Source organism: Miscanthus floridulus, chromosome 16 (assembly GCF_019320115.1).
Source record: "Miscanthus floridulus cultivar M001 chromosome 16, ASM1932011v1, whole genome shotgun sequence".
NCBI lineage: Eukaryota > Viridiplantae > Streptophyta > Magnoliopsida > Poales > Poaceae > Miscanthus > Miscanthus floridulus.
The window spans coordinates 86733475-86742077 of NC_089595.1; the positions used below are offsets into that span (position 1 = coordinate 86733475).

At 48.4% G+C, this 8603-nt stretch overlaps 2 pseudogenes; one reads left to right on the forward strand and one right to left on the reverse strand.

Moving 5' to 3' along the window:
- Positions 1-2447: 2447 nt before the first annotated feature.
- Positions 2448-6057, reverse strand: LOC136510109 (uncharacterized; annotated as a pseudogene).
- A 594-nt stretch (positions 6058-6651) lies between these two features.
- LOC136514203 (UDP-glycosyltransferase 87A2-like) lies at positions 6652-8273 on the forward strand (annotated as a pseudogene).
- The last annotated feature ends 330 nt before the right edge of the window (positions 8274-8603 follow it).

Genomic DNA, 8603 nt, shown 5'->3' on the forward strand with positions numbered 1-8603 from the left:
CCCGAGCTAGCTCTGTCCTCAGCCTTTCCACCTCAGTAGGCTCAGGACGGGGCTCATGAGGAGCTAAACGGTGATGAGGCGCCCTGCCTCCAGCGGACTTGCGAGCAGTGAGTTTCGTGCGTGCCATCTATAGCAAAAAGTTACAACATAAGGGGAGAATCATTTAAGGGATACAAAATTTAATTAGTCGGGACAATCATATTTTAAAGGAGGGAGTAATGCAAGAAATGCCATGTATGCTTGAACATGATGCATGCACGATCCGTACGTCCTCACAAACCTAGAAAAATTTAAAGGCTAGCGAATATATGGTGGCATACATACGTTCTCTCGTATACGGTAGCTAGTCGATCTACAACGATACGTTGTTAGTGTACCTGCAGAAAATTTCATTTCAGCCCAGTAATTTCCCAAAATGCATAAAAGCAAGCAGTAAACTAAATACTTTCATACATACATCCCCCCGATGCATATACTCTAGTATCACAGCTACCCGTCAGAGATACCCACATTTAAGTACTCTCATAGATACATGATTGAACATGTAAGTATGCGAGCAACCACAACTACTCTCCCCTAGACTGAGGGTTGGACGGTCATGCTCTCACAACTCCCACTTACCAGAGCGTAGAGGTATTTTGATCCATACATTACCACCCAAGCAGATGGCATCCATACAATAGCACGCCGTATGGACGACGAAACAGAAACAAGCAGGAACCCCCAAGTTAGTACTTTAATAAGCCACCTAAGAGTCCTTATTTGGGCATAAGGGATATGACCACTAGCAATACTTAGTATTTAATTTAGGATTTTCACAAATACTTTTGTTTTAAATACACAAATGACATGTTTAGTGTCGAATCTTGCTCTGATGCCAGCTGTAACAGAACCGACCAAATCATAAGAACATAAGTACAAAAACAATCACCGAAGCGATCAAATTCCTGTACTTAAGCTCCCATAATCCTGGTAGTCCGAAAATCACGAAGGATTTCAACCAACTCTCGACATACAAACCAAGATCGTAGTGATTCAACACAACACATCATTCGTTACAACATTTCACAAGTAGCATTCGAATTACATCCATCAGAGTTCAAATAACATATTACAAACCAAGTTAAAGTGTGCGGAAGCAACATAGTTTAGTACAAAACATCATAGTTTTCAAATACATTGCCAAGTCTGAGTCATGTCCCACAAAAGCATTATCAGGTACGAGAACTAGTAGAGACCGCGCCCCACGGTCTAGTCTTCATCCCCAGCTGGGAGAAGGCAGTACTTGCAGCAACCAAAGTAGAACTGGTCATCTACAACAGGTGGGAGATAAACCCTGAGTACGAGAAGGTACTCAGCTAGACTTACCCGTCAAAAACCAGAAATAAAAGACACCAAGGGCCATGCAAGGCTTTTCAGGTGGGCTAGCTTGACACAGTTGCATAAAAGAGCTTATGATTATAGTAACCAATTTAAACTTAGCATCAAGCTTATCATTATTTACCTGTCTACTAGATTAGCACCTGTACTAGAGCACTCACTTATTAGGAGCAAACAATATTAACCATAGCAGGTATAATAAGGCTGTCATCATCATATCATTATTTCTGAACCATTATGTTATTTAGTGTATCTACATTGGAGATAAGCCCGTCAAGTTCTCACTAACCGGGAGAGACGGCAACTCGAATCGAATTACAACTCAGCTGAAGGGGTATTCCTAACTCTCACCCTGGCATACTTAGCAAGGGTAGCCGTGGGTCACCTTTGGAAGAACTCAGGAACCAAATTCACGGGTTCGATCAGCGCCAGCACTCTCAGGGATTACCCTTCTGCTAGGACGATCAGGACTTTTAAATCACCTGCCCTTGGACTCACGCCTACGGCTCCCTTCCGAGGCGCACTTTATACTTATCGACTCCCGGCCTGAGGTGAGCTACTCGGCTTCGCGGTCGGTCTTCAGACATGGCCAACTAAGAGAGAGGCATGCGTTCAACATGAACAGGAAAGGCTCCAAGAATTAGTCCTTAAGCGACACAGACGGAGTCACTGCAAACCGGCAAGCCTCCATCCGGTCTTCATTTCAAATTAAGACTGGTTCTTTTCCACGATAGCAAATATAGCCAACCGTGCCACATGTATCTTCCTATATCTCGCAGGTGACAGGAAATCACCTGACTTCTACCATGTTTAAGCAGGGCTAAGCACTACACGAGCCTGAGCTACATAGGATTCAGGGTAACAATATCTGGACAAGGATTGGGTAACCAATGCAGCAAGTGTTTGCATCCAATACCTAAACTTAATGCAACATTATATGTAATAATAATACTATAACTGCATTTTGGAAATTAGGAGGCTTAATATGCTCCGGGGCTTGCCTTTCACAAAGTTGCAAGGACGGTGATCCGGGCACTCAACGACGACCTCGTCTGGCACTTCTCCTGAAGGCTGCACCTCCTGAACCTCCGGTGCCGGCTGCTGCTGCTCGCTTGGTTCCTCGAATTCTAGCAGTGTTACTCCCTCCGGTACACCTATTGCATGCCGATGCACAAGATAAATATCATGGATGCATAAGGAATGACATGATGCTCATGATGAATGAATCACAGTAAGTGTTTACGAAAGCATCACTGGACACCCGTTTACCGAGTAAAATAGCTCTATTCAAATCACTTTAAGCATGTATCTAACTTAACTTAAAGAACAAGATCAACTTACCTAACTTGCATAACCTAAGATAAAGATGCTCATCTTCGGTTAAAGGCCTAACACATAGGAACATTACAACAAACTTAGAAATAGTAAAGGCATACATAAATTAACATTTAAAGTTTCATATGCACACAAGTAGTCCCTTAATTCAACCACAACCAGAGTTCTACAATTCCAAATGACTTGCATGAGGACATTCTGGAAAGCTTATGAAATTCTCTACAAATCATTGGTAAACATCAAAGCATGATTCTTAAGTGAACCAAATCGAATACCAGTAAACCAAGAATCTGTCCAGAAATGACAGGGTTACTAAATTAATTATTTAATGATGATGCAAAAGCATAATTGGACCAACCCAAGTTTACCAACATGTTTTTCATACCCAAGAAACATCAGAAAGTATAGTGCCCACTTCTAAATAAATTATTTAATATCCTTTTCCAATTTATTTAGTTAATTAGGTGATTAAAGCAATATATAGTAAAACAGTTCATAAAAATCTACAAAATTTATAGTAGCAATCTCATGCTTCACATAGACTACCATAAAAATTTCAAAGCCATTGAGCAAGAAGAACTTGCTGTATCCAAAATAATAGGTGGCATGCCTATTTTTAGCATAATTAGGAAACCCTAATGAAAAGTGTCAAGCAACAGATTTCACATTTTTCCTAGCATCATTCTAGCATAAGAACCTTACTCACCAAATTTTACCTATACTGGATCTATAGAAAAATTATGAAAATTCACACAAGATCCATCCATTGATAAAAAGAAATTCTATAACTCAAAAACTATACATGCACTAGCTCTGAAATTTAACCAAAGCTTCTACTAAGCAATAATAGATTACCCACAAAATTTCATAATTTTTGGACGACAGAAACTCAAGATAAAATTCAAACAAGTTTGCATGAATCTAAAAACACATTTCAAAGTCCTATTTCATTCATCCAAAATTTCTAAAACATATGCCCATATAATATTTTTATTAAATACTAGACATTATCATGAACTCAACAAAATTAGAACCACATCATTTGGATCTACCATCTAAGAGCTACATATTTTTGAATATGCACACAAATCTGTGAAATAAGTAAAACAAAACAAAACAAGAAATCCTACTCTACTACGGGGCCGGCCCGAACAGATCCGGCGGCCCGCGAAGCCCACGCCCGCATACGCCAGCGTGGCCCAGAAGTAGCGCAGCCCAGGTCAGGCTCCCGCCTCCGCAGCGGCGACTGACAAGGTGGACCCGCGCGTCAGCGAGAGAAACAGGGGAACAGAGGAAGACGACGGCGTGGCTTGCCGCCGGTGGCTTTTCCGGCGAGACCATCGGCGCTACTGTGTTCGTCTCACTCGTGCGCATCTAGTGGTACCCTAAATTTAAGCTATTGGCGTGGCTACCGGGGTTGGCGACGAGCACGGCGACGCACGGCCGCGGCATGGCCGGCTCCGACGAGATGACGGCGCTACGTCTCGAACGTGAGACCCTATGAGCTTCAGCAATGCTCCTATGACCTAGCGCGAGACAGAGGAGGGATGGCAAGGGTGCGAGGACAGCTGGCCGCGTGGAGCGCTAACTCCGGCGAGTTCCCGACATGGCGGCGGTGGGGAAAACGGCGAATACACGCTTACCAAGACTCGATTGACTCGCTTGAACGGTGGAGGTGGTAGAGAAGACCACGGTGAGGCTACTAACGGACTGGGTGACTCGTTTTCGTGGTGGCGAGCGCGCACGACGATGGCGACGCGCGGTCGGCAATGGCGGAGCTGCTGCGGACACGGCGCTGCGCGTGGAGAAGGCGAGAGAGGGAAATGGAGCGGTGAGCGTGTTTGGGCAGGAGCTGGCTCTCTTCTAGAGCGCGGACGCGCGACGTGGTGACCTCGACAGCGCATGAACGCCACGCGGTGAGCGTCGCCTGAGCCGGTCGGCCATGGCGACACTGACCGTTTTCTGAAAAACGCGATTCAGTGATCACCGACGATGACTGACAGAGCAGGTTTGACAGTGATTATCTCCTAATCCGTGACGATCTAGACTATGCCATAGTTAATAAAGTTGATCATCTATATGTGAACTACAACTCTTGTTATTGGAGCTCGAGCTGGTTTGGCTCTGTTAGGGAGGTGCAAGGTGAAAAAGTTGAGTACACGAAACTGAATTCAGTTATGACACTTAGAAATTTTTCAAGTGTTAGAATCAGCCTTCAATTTTGACTTGTGGGCCATGTTTGAGCATGTTCTAACCATTTTCATGAGATGGTCATATTGAGACTTTTGTTCCTTGATAAATTGGCTACAACTTTGGTAAAGAGTGCACAGCCATGCAAGATCCCTAAGTTGGACTTTTGAATCAGTCAAACAGGGACACTCCTAGGGTCAATTCAAGTCAAACCTCCACTTGAGGGCATTTTGGTCAATTTGATCTACATGAACAATGTCCCAACAAGTAACCTAAGTATAGTTAAGGTGTAATAGACCATAATCATCCACTTTACAAAATTGTTATACCAACTTCTAATGATCACATGTGATAAAGCAACTAAAACAAGCAATTCACTCATATGTTGCAATGCAATGTTTCCCATGTTGCATGACTTTGTTGTTATCCTATACTTGCCACATTACTACCATATTGCCATGTTTCAAGTATGAGAATTTCATGTTACATTCACATGTTGCACTACTACCATTCTAAGCAATCAAGCATGAAACACACACAATTGAAAATGTTGCATATGCATGTTTCAGTAACAATGACATGCTGAGATAGATGATGCACATGTTTATGAAATGAAATGCAATTAGTGGAAGCCAAACACCTAGGGTGTTACACAGAAGGGGCAGAACCAAAACTGCGGATCGACGGCGCGGCTACACGCGCCGCACCTCGCCTCCCGGGGCAGCAGCGAGGGTGCCGACTCCGCGCCGAGGGAGCCCGGCGCGAGGAGGCCGTAGTCGCGGCAGAGGTACGCGGGGTCCTTCCCGGGCCACCGCCAGACGGGGACGAAGAAGAGCTTGAGGACCTTCTCCGTCTCTACCAGGTCCGCCGCGCCGCCGCACCGGAGGCACCGCCCTGCCGCCTCCTTGAGCACCTTCCCGGCCCCCTGCTCCACGCCGCCTACGAAGAAGAAGAACATCTTGCTGCGGGATCCTGCTTCCTGTCGTCAATCCGTCACTCGAGATCGATCTCAGGTCGATTACCCCGTTCGGTTCGATGTGGTAGGCGGTAGCCGGGAGGGGAATTTTGCAAGGGGTGATCCGTGTTTGGGGATTCGGACGGATCGGCTCTCGCGACGGGGTGAAAGGAGAGGAATTTTCTCGAGACCACGGATTTGATTGAGATCACAAAAATTCACGACAGTTCGAGATGCTTCAACGCCTCAATGGTGATCGTAAAAAAAACGCCTCAATGGTGGCCGCAGGTTGGTAGCCGTGCTCGTGCGGCGGCGCCGGCTTGGTGCTCGCTTTGCAAGCCGTGGACCAGTTTTTTTTTTTTTTTTTGAGGAAGCAAACCGTGGGCCAGATGATGCCCGCAGCTTGGACGCCAAAAGCCCATTGGATTCGTAACAGGCCGAAAAGGGAGGAGATCCTCTAACGTAATCATTGGCCGGCACTATTCTCCTAGGGATCTCCGCATGCTCTCTTCACTTTCCTATCCTTCTCTTTGCTTTCTTCGACTTGATTTGTTGAGAAAGAAAAACACTATTTTTTTATTGAAATAGTATAACTCTTAAGATAAACGAATAGAGCCAAATACCAATGTCCAATCACTCAGCTAGAACTCCAATTTCCACCGCATCCAAAACGGACTAAAATAATCCGACTATAGTTGTAACCAAGTTGAACTTCTCCAGTCCATCGGCACTTAGGCACCTTGCCATTCTTCCCCTACTTCTTCCTCTACAACTCTTAATCCCTAGCAGCTGATGCTGACCAGTAACCACTGACAAGTAGCGATGAGCTCCATGGCCACGCCTCCGTGCCACGTCGTGGCTGTGCCGTACCCGGGCCGCGGCCACGTCAACGCGATGGTGAACCTGTGCCGCCTCCTGGCAGCGCGCGACGGCGTCACCGCCACCGTCGCCGTCACCGTCACCGAGGAGTGGCTCGGTCTGGTCGGTGCCCCGGCGGCCTTGGGCCCACGCGTCCGCTTCGAGGCCATCCCGAACGTGGTCCCCTCTGAGCACGGGCGCGCCGGTGACATGGTCGGCTTCGTGGAGGCCGTGTACACCCTGATGGAGGCGCCGTTCGAGCGCCTGCTCGACCAGCTCCTCGCCTCCCCGCTGGCGCCCGCGGCCATCGTGGCCGACGTGTTCGTGCCGTGGACCGTCGCCGTCGGCGCACGGAGGGGCGTGCCGGTATGCGTCCTCTGTCCGCTGAGCGCCACCATGTTCACGGTGCAGTACAACTTCCACCGCCTGCCACCCGCTGCGGACGACGGCGGCAGCACTTCGCCGGTGACCACCACCGCCGGTACTTATGAGTTCTTGCCCCTCAGACCTTCTCCCCCGTTCTAACACTGCTCTTCTTTGGCCTGTCAGCATTTCTGCACAACAATCTTGTGTTTCCTTTTTTTTCTTTGAAAACCAACGATCTTGTGTTTCCTTTGCAGATGGCACAGATCCTTGCTTGGTCGAAAACTACATCCCCTGGCACGAAATTAATCAAGCTAAGCGACCTTGCGCCCACAAACACCAACAAGACGATGCGAGCAAAAACGCTTGAAGCCTACTCTGCTCTGAGAAATGCGCAGTTCGTCCTCTTCACATCTTTCTACGAGCTCGAGAGCGACGCCATCGACGCCCTTAGGCATGAACTGCCATGCCCGGTGTACGCTGTAGGCCCTTGCATCCCCTTCATGGCACTCCAAATCCAAGAACACCATGCCGACGCGGAAAGAGTAGGCTACACATACACAGCTTGGCTAGACTCACAACCAGCGCGCTCGGTGCTCTACGTCTCGCTTGGCAGCTTCCTCTCAGTGTCATCCGCCCAGCTCGACGAGATCGTCGCCGGCCTAGCCAAGAGCAAGGCCAGGTTCCTGTGGGCGCTCCGCGACGCCGACGCGCGCTCCCACGTGCGAGGTCTCGTCGGTGGGCGCGACGCCGGCGTCGTCGTGCCGTGGACCGATCAGCTGAGGGTGCTCTGCCACCCTTCGGTCGGCGGGTTCTTCACCCACTGCGGCATGAACTCTACGCTCGAGGCGGTGTACGCCGGCGTGCCCATGCTGACCCTGCCTATAGCGTTCGACCAGCCGGTCAACAGCCGGCTTGTCGTCGAGGTGTGGAAGACTGGGCTTGGTCTCAGGGAGAAGGCACGGGACGACGGCGTCATAGAAAGAGAGGAGATCACCGCGGCAGTGGATAGGCTCATGCGTCGCGACACGGTGAAGGCAGAGGACAGGTTGAGGAAAGCGGCACTGCTGAAGGATGCAGCTCGCGCTGCGTGTGAAGAGGGTGGATCCTCGTCAAGTTCATTTCGGAGTAAGATTCAGCTATAAAAAGTCGCAACCTGTCGTATTAACATTGAGGTTGAGTAGGTTGTTTATTCTTAGTGAGTGCTTGGTTTGGCTTTTGCTCCTAAAAGCCCAAAGACCAACCAAAGGCCCCTTTAGACCAACAGCTTTTGCAAAAGCCAGCTTTTATGTAGTTCATTTTCTACAGGGGAGAGCTGCTTCCACCGATTGTGGGGGTGAAAAATTACCCGCAACACCATCCATTATGTGCATACCGGTTCAATTTGCTCGCGACTCGTCTTCTACCACGTGAAAGAAAGAGCGCCGCTCCTCCGCAAGCAGGCTCGGACTGGTGGCGCATCTCCCCTCCGGCGGTGCATCTCCTCTCCGGCGGTCCTCTCCCCTCCACGAGCAAGCTCGGC